At 45.8% G+C, this 20,556-nt stretch overlaps 1 protein-coding gene across 1 annotated transcript in view; it reads right to left on the bottom strand.

Annotated features, from left to right (window-relative positions):
* The window catches only part of LOC141099913 (uncharacterized), a 238,816-nt gene extending 238,469 nt beyond the window's left edge, over nucleotides 1–347 (bottom strand). The window contains exons 1-2 of the mRNA XM_073588026.1: nucleotides 284–347; nucleotides 49–166 (exon numbers count right to left, since the gene is read on the bottom strand). The gene's annotated coding sequence lies outside the window, so the exon portion shown is untranslated. The remainder of the gene's footprint in view (nucleotides 1–48; nucleotides 167–283) is intronic.
* Between the last annotated feature and the right edge of the window lie 20,209 nt (nucleotides 348–20,556).

The following is a 20,556-nucleotide window of genomic DNA, read 5'->3' as shown; positions in this document are numbered from 1 at the left end:
AGGCTTGATCAAAGATTACAAATTGGGTATTTGTTCTTATGCACTCACCTGATCTAGTTGTGCAGAGAGACGCAACACTTGTAAAGGCTTGCGGGGATATTTTTTGGGGTGGCTGCTGTTGCTGATCCCTTCTGGTTCTTCGATTGATGTCCGGTGCATTAGGAAACTGTATTGGAGAAAGCAAGAATTGAAGCTTTTTTTCTCTCTTCAATTTGTACTCAGGACAATTTCTACTTCTACCATTTTGCAGATTTTTTTTCTTGATATATCGTACACAGTTTACCTTGCTGTCTTTTGTTTTTTCACCAGACAAATGACTCAAGACCGTCTAAAAAACACCTAAAGATCAGTAGGACAGATAAAGCTGCTTTTAAATGGAGAAGTCGTCCTGAGAACCAGGGAGAAAATGTCGAGAGAGAAAAAAGACCTCATTCTTCCCTTTCTCTATACAACTTCATTTACTTAATGGGAACATTCATTGTTAACATTCATTGCATAGAAATGTGTCCAGGCCATGTGATGGACAGCAGGTGCATGGCTACATATAACTATGGTACATTTCAGAGCTCTGGTAATGAGTCATGCACCTACGTGCCCATCACATAACTAAGACAAAATTATAACCCCAAGAAATAAACAAAAATACATGAAAATTACAGCAAGCGGAGATCTTGAAAGCCTACACTGATGCAGAGTGTTTTCATTATATAGTTTTTAATTAAACCATAATACTCCATCAATAGTCTATAGAAATGTTATCCTTAAATATGTGACCGATATTCATTAGAAATTGTATATATATTAACATAATGTATGTTTTTTATGCCAAATTTCATATTAATAATAAAAAATTGTGTTGGGATATCAATCCATTAATATATATTTGATTATTATGTTCTTTGGGTGAAAATGACATCTTACTATTCCCCAAAATAGCATATGTAAGTTTAGGATATTGATGCAGATTACTGAAATCCACATTTTCCTTCATTATCAAATATCTTAGGCTTTTCGTTCTCTTCTGGAGAACTCCAAGATTTTTGGAGACAGTCTCACAGTATATTTTGGTAATCAATGATCATGCAAAAAAAAAGTGGCGAAGATTTAAAGGAGTTGTCCAGGCTTCAAGTCTGCAGTCAATCTATGTGACTGCAGACTTGTGAATCCTCACAGCGTGCACAGTGAACGCTGTCAGGATTCTCCAGTGCCAGTGTCAAAAGTGGGCGGTCATGTGGGAAACAATCCTTTACAACCCCTTTAATATCTGTAGATGTAGTAAGTAGAGATTAATTAAACTTTTGCAATTTTTGTTTTGTACGTTCAATGAATTTTTTCCCTAAAAATATGAATCATGGACAATTACAACAGTACAAAGCCTAAAAATGCCATTGAAAGGTTTATGCAAAACTCTTACTGTATATTACTAAGGCTGTGTTTGTTTTAAAGAGCTTGGAAGAAGTTAGATACAGTAGATACCTTAAAGCCCCCGTTACACATAGCGATATCACTAGCAATATCGCTGTAACGTCACCGATTTTGTGACGTAGCAGTGATATTGCTAGCGATATCGCTATGTCTAATACTTACCTCCGACCGGCTCCCCCGCTGCTCATCGCTGGTCGCGCGAGAACGTCCTGGACCATTTCTCGTCGGGCGCTTCCCTGTGGCACCGACGAGAGATGCGTGGACGCGGGCGGGAGGACGTCAGGATCGCCGCGTCTGACAGGTAAGTAGCGACCCCCGACCGCTGCTATGTCGCTGGTGAGATCTGCCTGTTTGGCAGCTCACTAGCGACCACTTAGCGATGCACCAGCGATCCATATCGTTGTCAGGATCGCTGGTGCATCGCTAAGTGTAACGGTACCATAACCCTATTAGTCATTTGTGATTCAGTAGACAATTCTGTTTAGAACACTGAGTCAAACTAATGGTGTTGCTGTCAGAGGTAACATCATGCAACTGTGATGGAAATGAATGTGTTATGCCCAACTGTGGTGCAAGTGGAATTGTGGACCCACTGTGCCAATGGACTGGGTCTGCCTAAGAAGTTACATGGCTAAGTGGCTACCTGGTGTTCACTAGAGCTCCTGATGGTACACACAGTCTGGGCTGCTTGTAGCCACCAGGTACCACTCCTAGGCAGATCCCAGTATTGTAGCTGCTGACCACAGGGCTACATCAGACACACTGGTCTAGCATGCTGTATCACGTACAGGCTGCACATGGACAATGTTCAGTTTAGGCACTGGTAGCAATGGGACAAGGGGACAACTTTCAGGACCCTGGCCACTCCAGGGCCAGGCATTCGGTTCAGGACAGTGGCTGCACAGGGACCACGGGAGCAAGTGCAGACTTTGGCTGCACACAGACCAGGGGAGCAAGTGCGGGCTCTGGCTGCTGACCACAGTAGTCAGGTTTGCTGACACAGACTAGGGCTACATTCAGACACACTGGTCTAGGATACTGAATCAGGAACAGAATGCACACTGACCGGGGGGACAGTGTTGGCACTGGCCACATTGAGACCAGGGGACAACATTCAAGACCCTGGCCACACCGGGACCAGGGATTTGGGTTCAGGACCCTGGACACACCGGGACCAGGGGACCTCACAACTTACTAGTAGGACAAACTACACACTAAAGAATATTGTTGCTTTGGCAAGTCCTTAAGGGGGAGGGAATCTTTTACAGTATAAAGGATGACTTTCAGCAATTGGCTGAGAGCCATCTTGCAGGTGTACTCTGATACTAAATGCTTCCTATCCATTGGCTGGGGGCATTTTACTATGTACACACATGGCCCCTTTAAGAACACTCCCATACGCATACAAGGCACGCCACCAGGAAGTGCAGCATGCACAAGTTGGAAACATGCCAGCAGATGGGGACCTGGCAGCAGGGTCAGAGCAGTAAGTTTGCCAGAATCCCTGCATGGAGGGGGAAAGCAAACCATGCAGGAGTGCTCCAGAAGAGAAAATCAATGGAGTTGTGAACACTGCCAAGTGTCGTCATCATCAAGCAATCAGTAAGGACCCGATGGATTTCGGTAAGACTATTTTGATTCAGCATTGAATCCTCAAAAGTGATCATCCTCCCATCAAGGAGCGACATCGTCCCATGCCACCTGTGAAGTATCAGCCTGTCAAGAAAATGCTTCAAGACATGAAAGAGGCTGATGTCATACATGAAAGTCAAAGCCCTTGGGCTGCAGTTCGCATCCTTGTAAAAAAAAAAAAAAAGATTGCTCCATCCGTGGATTACCGCAAATTAAACAACATCACACACAAGGATGCCTACCCCTTGCCATGAATTGAAGTGTCCCTGACTAGAGTTGAGCGATACCATCCGATACTTCAAAGTATCGTATCGGATGGTATCGGCCGATCTTTAAAAAAAGTATCGGTATCGCCGATTCCGATACCGGAAGTCCCATTCAAGTCTATGGGACTTCCGGTATCGGAATAAGAAAAACCCTTTCCTGCCCTTGTACAGCCTCTCTGGGGTCTGTACGGGCCTTTCGGGGGGCTGTGCCGGCCTGCCAGGGGGTCTGTGCAGGCTCCGGTGGTCTGTGCCGGCCTGCCGGTGGTCTGTGCAGGCTCCGGGGGGCTGTGCCGGCCTGCCGGGGGGCTGTGCCGGCCTGCCGGGGGGCTGTGCCGGCCTGCCAGGGGGTCTGTGCAGGCTCCGGTGGTCTGTGCCGGCCTGCCGGTGGTCTGTGCAGGCTCCGGGGGGCTGTGCCGGCCTGCCGGGGGGCTGTGCCGGCCTGCCGGGGGGCTGTGCCGGCCTGCCGGGGGGCTGTGCCGGCCTGCCGGGGGGCTGTGCCGGCCTGCCGGTGGTCTGTGCAGGCTCCGGGGGTCTGTGCAGGCATCGTCCGATGGGACTACAAGTCCCATCGGGCGATGCCTGCTACCATGACAGTGATTGACACATTAGCCAATGATGGGACAGTAGTAGTCCCATCATCCGGCTAATGTGTTAAATGTAAAAAAAAAAAAAAAAAATTACATGCTACATTCATACTACATACTACATACATGCTACATTCATACTACATACTACATACATGCTACATTCATACTACATACATGCTACATTCATACTACATGCAACATACATACTACATATATACTACATGCATGCTACATATATACTACATGCATGCTACATACATGCTACATATATACTACATGCATGCTACATACATACTACATATATACTACATGCATGCTACATACATACTACATGCTACATGCATGCTACATACTACATACATGCTACATATATACTACATACATACTACATATATACTACATGCATGCTACATATATACTACATGCATGCTACATACATACTACATATATACTACATACATGCTACATACATACTACATATATACTACATGCATGCTACATATATACTACATGCTACATACATACCACATACATACTACATACATGCTACATATATACTACATGCATGCTACATACATACTACATATATACTACATGCATGCTACATATATACTACATGCTACATACATACCACATACATACTACATACATGCTACATATATACTACATGCATGCTACATACATACTACATATATACTACATGCATGCTACATACATACTACATGCTACATGCATGCTACATACATACTACATACATACTACATGCTACATACATACCACATATATACTACATACATACAATACATTCATACAATACATACATAGACATACAGTACATATAACATAGAGTAACATACTTACCAATACTTGTCACATTGTTCCCCGAAGCCATTGTCTTTCCGGAATAAATATTAACATAACAAACCACAAAAATACTCACCCACGATCCGAAGCAGTCCACGAGTGTGTCCCACGACGATCTTGGGTAGAGAACTGCAGCATCAGATGATGCTGCCGTTCTCTACGGGCTGCAGGAATCCAATGACGGAAGGTAGGTATCCTTCCGCACTGTATTCCTCCGCCACTTAAAAAAAAAAAAAGTCCCTAGTCTCACTTTATGCCATTGCTGTGTGGGAATTTCATCTGATGCTGCAGTTCTCTACCCAAGATCGTCGTGGGACACACTCGTGGACTGCTTCGGATCGTGGGTGAGTATTTTTGTGGTTTGTTATGTTAATATTTATTCCGGAAAGACAATGGCTTCGGGGAACAATGTGACAAGTATTGGTAAGTATGTTACTCTATGTTATATGTACTGTATGTCTATGTATGTATTGTATGAATGTATTGTATGTATGTAGTATATATGTGGTATGTATGTAGCATGTAGTATGTATGTAGTATGTATGTAGCATGCATGTAGCATGTAGTATGTATGTAGCATGCATGTAGTATATATGTAGTATGTATGTAGCATGCATGTAGTATATATGTAGCATGTATGTAGTATGTATGTGGTATGTATGTAGCATGTAGTATATATGTAGCATGCATGTAGTATATATGTAGTATGTATGTAGTATGTATGTAGCATGTATGTAGTATGTATGTAGCATATATGTAGCATGCATGTAGTATATATGTAGTATGTATGTAGTATATATGTAGCATGCATGTAGTATATATGTAGTATGTATGTAGTATATATGTAGCATGTATGTAGTATGTATGTAGCATGCATGTAGCATGTAGTATGTATGTAGCATGCATGTAGTATATATGTAGTATGTATGTAGCATGCATGTAGTATATATGTAGCATGCATGTAGTATGTATGTGGTATGTATGTAGCATGTAGTATATATGTAGCATGCATGTAGTATGTATGTAGTATGTATGTAGTATGTATGTAGCATGCAGTATGTATGTAGTATGTATGTAGTATATATGTAGTATGTATGTAGCATGCATGTAGTATGTATGTAGCATGTATGTAGTATGTATGTAGCATGTAGTATGTATGTAGTATTTTTTTTTTTTTTTTTTAACATTTAACACATTAGCCGGATGATGGGACTACTACTGTCCCATCATTGGCTAATGTGTCAATCACTGTCATGGTAGCAGGCATCGCCCGATGGGACTTGTAGTCCCATCGGACGATGCTTGCACAGACCCCCGGACATCAGCACAGCCCCCCGGCAGGCCGGCACAGCCCCCCGGCAGGCCGGTACAGACCCCCACAGGGTGCACAGCCCCCCGGCAGGCCGGCACAGCCCCCCGGCAGGCCGGCAGAGACCCCGGGCAGTCCACACAGCCCCCCGGCAGGCCGGCACAGCCCCCCGGCAGGCCGGCAGAGACCCCCGGAAGGCCCGAAATGACGGCGCATCATGATGCGCACACACCGCGCATCATGATGACGTCAGGCCGTCAATCAACTGAACTTCCGATTCCGATGCCGAATTCCGATATTGAAAAAATATCGGAAGTCGGTATCGGAATTCCGATACAGCAAGTATCGGCCGATACCCGATACTTGCGGTATCGGAATGCTCAACACTATCCCTGACTGTTCTCAGATCTGCCTCCTACTTCTCTACCCTTGACTTAACCTGTCGATACTGGCTAGTTCCCATGGCTCTAGAAGACAAAGAGAAGACTGCCTTTACTACATCAATGGAGCTTTTTGAATTTAACTTTATGCATTTTGGGCCTTGCAATGCTCCTGTTACATTCCAACAGCTAAGGGAGAGATGTTGTGGCTACAAAAATTTTCAGAGTTTCATCCTTTACCTTGATGATGTCATTGTCTATTTATGGACATATGAAGACCACATTCATCATCTGTCTGAATTCTTCAAGGTACTAAGCCAACATGGCCTCAAAATCAAATCAAACCCTCCAAATGCCACTTGCTAAAACCACGAGTCAACTACCTTGGATATGTGGTAAGTGTGGAAGAGTTACAACTTGACCCTTACAAAATTGCTGCAGTTCAAAACTGGAGAATGCCTACTACCGTCAAAAAAGTCTGAAGCTTTTTGGGATTTGCAGGCTACTATCGCCACTTTATTCCTCCCTTTGCTCAAGTGTTTGAACCACTTACTGAGTTGCTACGGGAATGTCCCAAGGAAAACTACAACAGAAGGCTTACAGTAGACTGGACAAATTGTCAAGAACAAGCATTCCAAACACTGAAGACCCTTCTTACCTAACCACCATCCAGTAGAGATGAGCGACTTTGCCTTTTTTTCGGGTCGAGTCGGGTTTCATGAAACCCAACTTTCTCAAAAGTCGGGTTGAACGAAATCGGCCGATTATCGTGAAAAGTCGAAGGCCGACTGAAACACGAAACCCAATGCAAGTCAATGGAGAACCAAGGTCGGAAGGGAGTGGAGGACAGGAAACACACCTACAGTGCCCATTTTAATGCCAAAAACATCAATTCTTATTACTTAAGCTTGTCAGCCTTAATTTACTTTATAATAATAGTTAGGCATTGAAAACTGGGGGTTAACTGGCTAAAGTTGTGGGGGGGGAAGGGCTGGCTTCAGATTTTCGAGGGCCCTGGGCCAAAGAGTGTCACTGGGCTCTTTTAACATATGCCACAATTCATGATCCTTTGATACGGCAGAGAAATAGCGGTATAGTACAATGAAAAATACTTCACTCCTTACATCTCATGACTGATATCCATTTTAAATTGTCCAATAGCTCCAAAAACGGACAGTATATTACTCCATACAGTATTATGGCCACCGCATAGTGCGTTATACAGATTAATGAGGCCCATATATTTCTCCATACAGAATCATTGGTCCCATATAATGTTTGAAACAGTACATGATGAGCTCCACATAATGCTACAGTATATGTTGGTCCCCATGGATGAAGCTCCACTGTGTTATGGGCCCAAATAATGCTCCATATATAATGGGCCCCATTTCTAATGCTCCAGTGCTTAATGGGCCCTGTAAATGCTGCTCCAGTGTCTGATGTCCACCTTTGGAATGTTCCAGTATATGGTGGGCCTCATATATCATTCTCCAGAGTATAGTGCTCCCCAAAAATAGCTGTCCCAACATTGAAAACAATTAAATAAGTCTCCTCGTTAGGGAATCCCTGTATTAGTCTGGACTCCTCGTCATCCCCATCTTCCATCTCAGTGCACTTGGACTGTTTAGGCAGAGGGTGTACAGACGTGATGTCATCGCGCTCTCTGACCAGAATGTCACTGTCAGGAAACGCGGAAGACGTCACGGCGGTGGAGCAGGGAGAGGTATGTATTTCAACTTTGCAAGTGCTGTGATCCTGAGCAAGCGGGGGGGCCCACTCGTTGGCGACCACCAGCAGAGACACTTTTGCGTACTATGAGGGGCCCTGTGCCAGTGCCGTCACCCATGAGAATGCCCCCCCACCTGCTCAGGGAACCTGCACTTTCATCTGCACCTTCCTGTTTGTCACCGTGTAAGGTGGTATAGTATGCGGGAAGGGGAACCTGAGTTTCATCAGGGTCAGATTCTGGCTGTGTAGAGTGCGAGGGGAATGTAGTGGTCTGGGTCAATGTACCAGCAGAATCATCTAGCAGTGGCTGGGCATCAGTGCACTTGTGGCGCCCCCAGGAGTACGGTCGCCACAGTGGCATTACCTTCCTCCTAGGGAGTGTGATGTCATGCTTGGGAGCAATGAAGGATCACTCTAGCAGTTAAACCAACACACAACACAGTTCCCACTCCAGGCCAGCAGGGAGACCTCTGAACCTGACTGCTGAGGAGCTGCTCTCTGTGGTCGGGAGGAGGTAAGTTAGGGCAGTCCGTGAAGGGAAGGGAAAGTGTGTGGACATGAGAAGGGGAGCTGGAGGATGAGCAGAGTTAATGCTCACTCCTATCTGGAGCGCATGGTCAGGATTCCGGTCTCCGAGTTTGTAGGGACACTGACGGTCCTGCAGCAGACACAGGAGGAAGTAGCAGCTGTAAATGCTCTGTTCCCAACTAAGGCTCGGAGGCCCCAGCAGTGATGTGTGTGAGCCAGAAGGAAAAGGCTACGGCTGCCTGCCATACGAGAAAGTTCCAAAAGGGAGTCAACAAGGGGAACTTCAGTGAACTCAGTACTGCGAGTACCTCAGATAAGCGCTAGAACGGAGGCCACCCTACCTATCTGCAGAGAGAGAATTCCTAATTTGCTTCCAGGCTGACCAACTCCTTCTCCATCTGTACTCTGGTTCCTGGACGGCACTTACCAAGTACAGGTAAAGGAACTGCACGACTGTGTCTGTCATCTTTCTCCTGCGCCTGGCGCATGGCTCTGCTACATCCTGCACTGCATACCATCTACCAACTCTTTCCTCTGCCCTGCGACTACGGCCCTACCTGTGCAGGGCTTCTACATCTTAGCTGCACCACAACATGTCCCAGAGAAGCGACACTGCAGCGCGGGTCAATCTGACCAGAAGCCACAGGTGGCGTCACGTATCATTCACCTATAAATGTTATTCACCCCTTTGCATGGATGCCCAGGGCCACGGAACGGTTCATCATCACCACCAACGTGACACATCCCTCTGAGACACCGGTCCGGTACCGATTAACCCCACTGTCCTGGCTGGCCATCCACACTCCATGTCAGATTCATCTTGGACTGGGGAATTCACAATTTGACTTGATAACCCAGGCATGGTATGATAGAAAGAGCTACATGGACTAATATGAAGTGTGGCCTACATCATTCACTTTTGGTGGGGGTGAAGGACACAAGGAAAGGGGTTCTTCCTGACCTGGAGCCAGCACTTGATGACCCAGTGCTTGCATTTTTTGAAACTTCAGAAGAGGAGGGCATATTTGCTGGAGTCTGTTTCGGCAATGTAAGCCAAAACCATTTCCTGATGCTCCGGCTTTAAAAGTGGTTAACCTTCTCCCAGAAAAGGTAGCCTTCCAGGCGTTCCGGAGCCAGACCATGATGCAGGCTCAACACCTCCTGCCTTAGCTGCTATTGTGCTTTTGCCACTACCAGCAGATGCACCACCAGCATCAGCACCAGCTGGCCCCCCACACCCACGTCCACGGCCTCTTCCACCAAACTTCAAAATGTTGCAGAAAATGAACCCAAAATAACATCAGATATATGGTACTGTATCAAAAGCGTACAGCTCTATACAGTCAAAGGATGATTGTCAATCTCCCTATATATTCCATCAGTCACACACACGCTCACAGGCTCAGTATGGATTAGACAAGAATATAAAAAGTAGAAAAAGTGTACAGTATCATCAGATAGCAGGTATATATAGTATAGTTTAAACATTCTAAATCTCCGTAGATATTTCAGGAGGCAGACACAGATGCTCTGAGGCTCAGTATGGATTACAACACAATATAAAAAGCCGTAAAACGGTAATGGATCTGAAGAGTACAGCTGTACACAGTGTAGGGGTCATTGTTGTCAATCTCAGTATTTATTTCCACAGTCAGAAAATAACTCTCACTTGGTCAGTTTGGATTAGACCAGAATATAAAAAGCAATAAATGAGTAATGTATCACAAGCGTAGAGCTGTATACACTAGTGTTGGGGCAATGTACATCTAAATTGCAGGAGTTCCCATGAACCTCCGAACAGCGTCCATGAAGGCAAAGTGTTTGGTTTCCGGGGGCAGTATGGTTGCAAAGCTGAACCTTAAAGGAATGTCCAGAAGGGCACCACCAGGAGTGGAGCCTGCGGCTTAATTCGACTCCACCCGGGAAACCTCAACCATGCCAGCTACAGAAAAGATTGACAGATTGCCAGCTTTGTCGATTCTGTGGGTGGTGGTGGATGTCCGTTTTTAGTTGTGCTACCGATTTCTCTACTTAATTCCGTTAACGAACGAGACTCCGGCATGCCCCAGCGGTACGCGTCAAGCTTACTAGAGGGACACGCGAGGCTCTGGCACGCGAGATCGATCAATAACAGGTCTGTCATGCCCTTACATGTCCGGGTGTTATGATTGAGTCACCGTAGGAGGCAAAAATAGAAATGCTAGCCAAGTCCAGAAAACCAGAGAAGTTGGCAGCTATCGGATTGAAGACCCCTGAACCTATCAACACAACTAGCAGTAGCCGTGGGGGGCTCCTACGATGCCCTAGGCCCCTCGATCACAGCCGGAGGACTACATAGCCTAAAGACAGAAAGGGAAATCTAAACTGCCCCAGAGCAGACCCCAAAGCAAAAGGCAGCCCCCCACATATAATGACGGTGAAGCAAGAAGAAAGAACAAAACACAGACAGAAAGATAGACTGAGCAAAGATGGGGCCCACGCTAGCTTAGATTGGAAAGGACAGGAAGGCTGCTGTCTGCAATCCGTGAAAAACCCTATGAAAATAAGAGCCAACAAACTGACAGTAAAAAAGGCCCTGAAGATGCTAGGCTTCAAAAAAGCTATGTCAGTACTCAGGAATATTCTGAAGACAGAGCAACAGGCAAAAGGAGATTCAGCTCACCCCAGCAGGGAATGGCAGAATCCAGAAAAGCAAGGAAAACAAAACACTAATGCAAAAAGGCAAAGCAGAAATCTTAGCTTTAGATGAGCAGGAATCAGATTGGTTTCCTAGAAGTCCACAGAGAAATCACCCGCAGGCCAGAAGGGCGTCGGCAGCCTTATATCCAGTCATTAACTCCACTCAGCCAGTCATCATCATCAGCCCCAGGTGTTTGACAATCAGGCTCACTACCTTTCTTCACCAGAAGAGGGAGTTCCTCGGGCCTCAGTAGTGAAGGGGAAAATGAACTCACAACAGTACCTCCCCCTTGAGGAGGGGTCACCGAACCCTCAACCACACCACCAGGGCAATCAGGGTGAGCCCGATGAAAGGCACGCACCAATCTTTTGGCATGAATATCAGAGGCAGAGACCCAGGAATTATCCTCCTGACCATAACCCCTCCACTTAACCAAATACTGGAGTTTCTGTCTAGCCAGACAGGAATCCAGTACTTTCTCTACCTCATATTCCATGTTACATTCAACCAATACAAGGTCTGGAGGTGCAACCCCCGGAACAACAGGTTCAACAAACCTCTTCAACAAAGATTTATGGAACACATTATGGATTTTAAATGTGACAGGAAGAGCCAAACGAAAAGAGACCGGATTAATAAAATCCAAAATCTTGTAAGGTCCAATAAATCTAGGCTTAAACTTAGGAAAAGCCACCTTCATAGCAATATTTTTTGATGATAACCACACCATATCACCAACCTTAAACTGGGGACCAATGGTCCTATGTCGGTTGGAAAACCGCTGGGCCTTTTCCTGGGAGAGAGATAACTTATCCACCACTTGGTCCCAGATCTGGTGCATTCTCTCCACCACAGTGTCAACACCTGGGCAGGCAGAGGGCTCCACCTGCCCTGAAGAAAATCGAGGATGAAACCCAAAGTTACAAAAAAAAGGAGACATAAAAGTGGCAGAACTAGCTCTATTATTTAAAGCAAATTCGGCCAAGGGCAAAAATGAAACCCAATCATCCTGATCAGCAGAAATAAAACATCTCAAATATGACTCCAAGGTCTGGTTTGTTCTCTCTGTCTGCCCATTGGTCTGAGGGTGAAAAGCAGAGGAGAAGGACAACTGAATTCCCAGCTTGGAACAGAAAGTTCTCCAAAATCTAGACACAAACTGGACTCCTCTGTCAGATACAATGTTCTCAGGAATCCTGTGCAAGCGAACCACCTGTTGTAAAAACAGGGGCACCAATTCAGAGGAAGACGGCAACTTAGGGAGTGGTACAAGATGAACCATCTTAGAGAACCTATCACAAATCACCCAAATAACAGTCATCCTTTGAGAGACAGGCATATCAGAGATGAAATCCATTGAAATATGGGTCCATGGCCTCTTGGGGACAGGCAAAGGCATCAACAACCCACTAGAGCGAGAACACGATTTAGACCGGGAGCATGTCCCACAGGACTGCACAAAATTCCTGACATCACGAGACAAGGAGGGCCACCAAAAAGACCGACTCACCAGATCTCTAGTACCAAAAATACCTGGATGACCAGCCAATGCAGAGCAATGAACTTCAGACATCACTCTCTTCTTCCACTGGTCAGGAACATACAACTTTCCACTGGGACAACACTCAGGTTTGTCCTCCTGGAACTCTTCCAGAGCACGTCTCAAATCGGGCGAGATGGCAGAAAGAACTACCCCTTCGCCTAAGATGGTAGCAGGCTTGGTCACCACAGGAGAATCAGCAAAGAAGCTCCTAGAGAGGGCGTCAGCCTTGACATTCTTAGTTCCAGGAAGAAAAGAAACCACAAAATCAAAACGCGTAAAAAACAAGGCCCACCTAGCCTGTCTAGGGTTCAAGCGCTTAGCCGACTCTAGGTAAATCAAATTCTTGTGGTCAGTGAGGACCACGACTTGATCCTTAGCTCCCTCCAACCAATGTCTCCACTCCTCAAATGCCCATTTCATGGCTAACAGTTCCCGATTCCCCACATCATAGTTACGTTCAGATGGAGAGAACTTTCGGGAAAAGAAAGCACAGGGAATCATTTTAGATGTTACAGGATCCTTTTGGGACAAAACAGCTCCTGCACCAATCTCAGAAGCATCCACCGCTACCTGGAACGGAAGTGAGACATCAGGTTGCCGCAAAACCGGGGCGGAGGTGAATCTTCGCTTCAGCTCCTGAAAGGAAGAAACAGCCTCCGGAGACCAATTTAACACATCAGCACCCTTCTTAGTCAAATCAGTCAATGGCTTGGCAATACTAGAAAATTTTGCTATAAATTTCTGATAAAATTAGCAAAACCCAAAAACTTCTGGAGGGCCTTCAAAGAAGTGGGCTGAACCCAATCGTAAATGGCCTGTACCTTGGCCGGGTCCATTTCAATAGTTGACGGGGACAAAATAAATCCCAAAAAAGAAATCCTCTGTACTCCAAAAAGGCATTTAGATCCTTTGACATACAGGGAATTCTCCCTCAAGATCCGGAACACAGTCCGAATATGTTCCACATGAGAATCCCAATCCTTGGAGAAGATCAAAATATCATCCAGATAGATAATCAAAAATTTATCGACAAAATCTCGGAAAATATCGTTCATGAAGCACTGGAAGACAGAAGGGGCATTAGTGAGCCCAAAAGGCATCACCAGGTACTCAAAATGTCCCTCCGGAGTATTAAACGCCGTCTTCCATTCATCCCCATGCTTAATGCGAATAAGATTATACGCCCCCCTGAGGTCAAGCTTGGTAAACCAGCAAGCACCTTTAACTCTGTAGAATAGATCAGAAATCAGGGGTAACGGATACTGATATTTAACAGTAATTTTGTTGAGAGCACGATAATCAATACAAGGTCTTAATGATCCATCCTTTTTGGCTACAAAAAAAAAACCGGGACCTAAGGGTGACGAGGATGGTCTAATATGACCCTTCTCCAACGCCTCCTTAATATAGGACCGCATAGCCTCGTGCTCGGGTACAGATAAATTGAAGAGCAGACCCTTGGGAAATTTACACCCCGGGCTCAGTTCAATAGCACAGTCATAACTCCTATGAGGAGGCAGAGACGCAGACTCATTCTCACTAAATACATCATAAAAGTCCGCCAAATAATCAGGAACATCATGCGACTGAGGAGAGGTGGAAAACACCGGAGCCTCACTAAAGGCACACCGACAACCCCAACTCACCACAGACACAGATTTCCAATCCAAAACTGGATTATGAATTTGTAACCAGGGAAACCCCAGAACAATAGTATCATGCAGATTATGTAACACCAAAAACCTGCAATTTTCTTGATGGTCTGGGGCGACCCGCATTACCACCTAGGTCCAAAACTGAGGTTTATTTTTAGCCAAAGGAGTAGCATCAATCCCCCTCAAAGGGATAGGCGTCTGCAGAGGTGTCATCGGAAATCCACAATGTTTAGCAAAATCCAAGTCCATTAGGTTTAGAGCTTCTCCCGAATCCACAAAAGCCTTGGCGGAAAATGTGGACAGGGAGCAGATCAGAGTAATAGCCAGAAGAAACTTAGATTGAACACCACCAACAGAAAACGTGTGTGCAAAGCGTTTCTCGCGTTTAGGACAGACAGAAATAATATGCGAGGCATCTCCACAGAAAAAACACAACTTATTACGCCTTCTGAACTCCTGACGCTGCTCTCTGGAAAAAACTATCACATTGCATAGGTTCAGACATCTGTTCAACAGGTGGCAACACCTCTCGTGCAGCTCTGCGTTCGCGTAAACGCCAATCAACCTGAATGGCTAAAGACATAGAATCGTCAAGACCAGAGGGAACAGGAAATCCCACCATAGTATCTTTTATGGCTTCTGACAACCCCTTCCGAAAGAGAGCAGCCAAGGCATTATCATTCCAGGTAGTAAGTACTGCCCACTTTCGGAATTTTTGACAGTACAATTCTGCAGAATCACGACCCTGGTTCAATGCCAGCAGGGCCTTTTCAGCCTGATCAATGGCATTAGGTTCGTCATACAACAACCCCAAGGCTTGAAAAAATGCGTTCACATTAGTCAGAATAGGATCATCTGGTTTCAAAGAAAATGCCCAATCCTGGGGATCGCCACGCAGCAAAGAGATGACAATTTTAACCTGCTGCGCGGCGCTCCCTGACGAGTTAGGCTTCAAGGCAAAAAATAATTTACAATTATTTTTGAAATTCAAAAATTTAGACCAATCCCCAAAAAATACATCAGGTGTAGGAATCTTTGGTTCAGCAGCATGTGAATGAGCAAGGTAGGCGGAAATTCCCCGCACTTCCACAGCGAGCTGCTCCACACGATCAGACAATTGCTTTATCTCCATTGAGAGAAAAAAAAAAATCCCCCTACGGCCTCAGAAATACAGAGGAAAAAATATACACACTTTTTTTTTTTTTTTATACAATTCTTTCCTGCTATTGAGTACCCTAGAATCTGCAGTATGGCGGGGGATTCTGTTATGATTGAGTCACCATAGGAGGCAAAAATAGAAATGCTGGCTAAGTCCAGAAAACCAGAGAAGTTGGCAGCTATCGGACTGCAGACCCCTGAACCTATTAACACAACTAGCAGTAGCCGTGGGGGGCTCCTACGATGCCCTAGGCCCCTCGATCACAGCCGGAGGACTACATAGCCTAAAGACAGAAAGGGAAATCTAAACTGCCCCAGAGCAGACCCCAAAGCAAAAGGCAGCCCCCCCACATATAATGACGGTGAAGCAAGAAGAAAGAACAAAACACAGACAGAAAGTTAGACTGAGCAAAGATGGGGCCCACGCTAGCTTAGATTGGAAAGGACAGGAAGGCTGCTGTCTGCAATCCGTGAAAAACCCTATGAAAATAAGAGCCAACAAACTGACAGCAAAAAAGGCCCTGAAGACGCTAGGCTTCAAAAAAGCTATGTCAGTACTCAGGAATATTCTGAAGACAGAGCAACAGGCAAAAGGAGATTCAGCTCACCCCGGCAGGGAATGGCAGAATCCAGAAAAGCAAGGAAAACAAAACACTAATGCAAAAAGGCAAAACAGAAATCTTAGCTTTAGATGAGCAGGAATCAGACTGGTTTCCTAGAAGTCCACAGAGAAATCACCCGCAGGCCAGAAGGGCGTCGGCAGCCTTATATCCAGTCATTAACTCCACTCAGCCAGTCATCATCATCAGCCCCAGGTGTTTGACAATCAGGCTCACTACCTTTCTTCACCAGAAGAGGGAGTTCCTCGGGCCTCAGTAGTGAAGGGGAAAATGAACTCACAACACCGGGCCTGCATGCGCGATACACTGAAAGGTCCAGCGTCTGTCGCTTACAGGTGCAGATAACCCGCTGAACCCCGTTAGTGATGGAGATCTGGGATTCCAATTCTTCCCCACGAACGAGGATTTCCCAGTAAGTGCAGGTCAACTGGAATTCCGTAATTAGGCCTAACCGCCATTCCAGAAAAAATGAAAAAATTAAGTGTCCAAACCACAGGTGCTGTAGCTTGCTTAACAGCTGGGTTCCTATGCTGAGTAGCACGCAGTTCATACATAAACAGGCGGCATAGCTTGGTTCACGGGTGGGCAACTCTGCCGAGTAGCAGACAGTGCTTACATAAACAGGCGGCATAGCTAGGTTCACAGGTGGGCTCCTCTGCTGAGCAGTAGACACCGATACTAGTCCCAAAGTATTCACTGGGCTAAATGGAGTTAAAAAATGGTTCTTACATAAACAGGTGGCACAGCTTGGTTCATGGGTGGGCTCCTCTGCTGAGTAGCAGACACAGTTACTAGGCCCAAAGTATTAACTGTGCTAAATGCAGTCAAAAACTGGTTCTTTCATAAACAGGCAGCATAGCTAGGTTCACTGGTGGACTCCTCTGCTGAGTAGCAGACAGTGCTACAAGGCCCAAAAGGATTTTCTGGACAAGATGCGGTAAAAAATAATTAGAAACACACACGTTGTAGCTTCTTGACAGGTGTACTACACTGCTTGCTACCACACACCGCTACTATGCCATGAAACAGTCTATTAACATTGAAAACCATTATTAATGTGAAAATGAAGTTACGCTTTTCGTGAACGAACCGTTCTTGAACGGAACCTCGAACAGCCGAATTTTAAGCAAAGTGTTCAAGTTCGACAAACGGCTCGAACACCGCCCAAAACAGCTGGAATTTTAACTTGGCAAACAGGTCGACTCGAACACCACTCATCTCTAATCAGGAGGCAGACTCAGACGTTCTCAGGCCCAGTATGGATTCGACAAGATTGTAGAAAGTTGAGAAAGGGTACAGTATCACCGGATAACAGGTATATACTGTATGTAGCATAGTTTACACATGAAAAACCTATGTCTATATATCAAAAGGCAGACTCAGATGGTCTCAGGCCCAGTATGGATTCAACGTGATTGTAGAAAGTTGAGAAAGGGTACAGTATCACTGGATACCAGGTATATATAGCATAGTTTAAACAATAAAAATCTGCGTGTATATTTCCGGAGTCCGACAAAGACACCCACAGCCTCAGTATGGATTAGACAAGAATCTAAAAAGTAGAAAAAGGGTTATGTTTTCGAAGCGTACACCAGTATACACTGTTGGGGTATTTTTCAATCTTCATATATATTTCAATCTCAGTAAGACAGTCCAGACTCTCCGCAAGAGGAAACGAGATGGATACAAGTACAGACGGAAAGTCGACTGATTGCAGAAATTTTGGAATTACTAATCAAGGTAAAAACTCCCAGGAGAATTCTCAGAGGCGATGCTGACCCTCAATTACTTTGTCTGTGGAGACAGGAAAAACAGTTCTTGTGAAGAAAGGTTTGCTGTATCGCAGTACCGTGGAACCCATCACCGTTACTCATCTCCATCAAACTGTGATCACAGGGACAGATGTAGACATTGTCCTCACTGCCTATCATGATCTGTCAGGTAACTTTGGAGTGCAAAAGACACAAGCCACAGGCCGTAGGCGATTCTATTGGATTGGCATGAGAGAACACATTTAAAAATGTGGGCAGGAATGTCACACGTCTGTGAGTAGGAAAACCGTGAAAGCTGATGATAAACCACCACTGCATCTCATTGTGAGTCGACATCCATAACAAAGGGAAGCCATTGATCATCTGAAGATAGAGCCCAGCAGGACAGGGCATAGCTACGTCTTAACCATCATCTATCATTTCACCAAATTTGTATTGGCAGTCCCAGTGAAGTATTTAACAGGCCAGACTACACAGTGGTGGAGCAGGGAGAGGAAAGTATTGCAAGTGCTGGTGCCCTGAGCAAGCAGGGGAGGGCCACTCGTGGGAGGCGGTACTGGCACAGGGCCCCTCATAGTACGCCGGTGTGTCTGACGGCAGGAGTGCACCCTCACCGTCAGAGACACTTGATTCTACTATGAGGGACCTTGTGCCAGTGCCGTTGCCAAAGAGCGTGCCCACCCACCTGTCCAGGGCAACGGCACACGCACGGGTGCGTGCGCCAGGTGGTGACCCCGGCCCTGTGAGGGGAGGCAACCCAGTTAGGGAGGTGGAAAAAATGGCATATGTTGATGTTGGACATTCTGCAGCTGCAAATGGAGTAGCTGGAGAAGTCCGCTGAAGAGGAGGACAAAAGCAAGCAATTTTTCTGGCAACCTGTGTGTCAGCAGGGGAGGGTGGGACAAAATCCTTGGAAACCCATGCTTGGTTCATTTTAATGAAGGTTAGATCATCAACATTTTGGGTTGACAGGCGGGTCCTTTTTTCTGTCAGGATTGATCCAACAGCACTGAAGACTCGTTCAGATAACACACTAGCAGCAGGGCAAGCGAGCTCCTGTAAGGCATATTGTGCCAATTCAGGCCAGGTGTCAAGTTTACTGGCCCAATAGTCAAAGGGGAATGACCGGTGAGGGAGAACAGCGATATGGGAGGAGAAGTAGTTTGTTACCATAGTTGACAACTGCTGTCTCCTGTCACTTTCGATCGATGCAGTATTACCAGTCGTGTGAGCGGTACTTGAAAAATCAGTCCACAACATGGTCATGAAACCCCTGTGTCCAACGCCACTTCGGCTATGTGCACCATGAACACCTCTTCCATGTTGCCCCCTACGGCTCGTTGGAAAAACATCACCACCGCTGAGTGCTGGGAATGCCTCAAACAAACGGTTTGCCAGAGTTGCTTGTTTGTTAGCCAATATTATTTCTAGGTTCTCCTGTTGCATGATGTTTTGGAATTTGCCTTTATAGCGTGGATCCAGGATGCTGGCCAACCAGTAGTCGTCATCGTTCATCATTTTGGCAATGCGGGGGTCCCTTTTTAGGATCTGCAAGGCATAATCAGACATGTGGGCCAATGTTCCAGGTGTCAATGATGCACTGCTAGTGCTGGGTGGAGGAGCACTTTCTGGCAAATCAACATCCCTCCAGTCACGCACAAACCCTGTACCTGACCTTGCCACGCCAACATTTTTTCTTGCCCCCTGAGAAGCATCCTCCTCCCCAAAATAATCATCCCCATCATCCTCCTCTTCCTCTTCTTCCTCCACGAGACTTCCCTGAGCAGACAATGGCTGACTGTCATCAAGGCTTCCCTCCTCCTCTTCCTCCTTGGCTGCAGACACCTGCTCCTTAATGTGCATCAAAGTTTGCATGAGCAGACGCATAAGTGGGATGCTCATGCTTATGATGGCGTCGTCTGTGCTTACCAGCCATGTACATTCCTCAAAACACTGAAGGACTTTACAGAGGTCTTTCAGCTTCGACCACTGCACACCAGACAACTCCATGTCTGCCTGCAAACTGCCTTCCCGTGTATCCTCCCACAAATGATTTACAGCCTGCCTCTGTTCGCACAGCCTCTGAACCATGTGCAGGGTGGAGTTCCACCTTGTTGCAAGTCGATAATTAGGCGGTGCTTGAGAAGGTGGAGCAATCACTGCAGCTTCTGCATACGATTGGAGTGTATGGGCGACTGGAGGATGTGCGATAATGGAATAATGCATATTGATCTGTATGTATTGCAACAACTACTACTGTACTGTTTTATATATTGTGCATATTGTGAGATTGTTAACAAAGTTCAGTTAAAAAAAAAAAACAGACAGGATGCCCCCTCCTTCTCTTCCCTTCTTGTTGTTGTAATGCTGCAAGCCACAGCAGATACCAGACTGATCACATTTCAT

The sequence above is a fragment of the Dendrobates tinctorius genome, unplaced genomic scaffold (genome assembly GCF_039654945.1).
Source record: "Dendrobates tinctorius isolate UK_male_01 unplaced genomic scaffold, ASM3965494v1 ptg000011l, whole genome shotgun sequence".
In the NCBI taxonomy this organism is placed as follows: Eukaryota; Metazoa; Chordata; class Amphibia; order Anura; family Dendrobatidae; genus Dendrobates; species Dendrobates tinctorius.
Note: the sequence above shows the minus strand (reverse complement) of the source record. Positions and strands in the feature narration are given on the sequence as shown.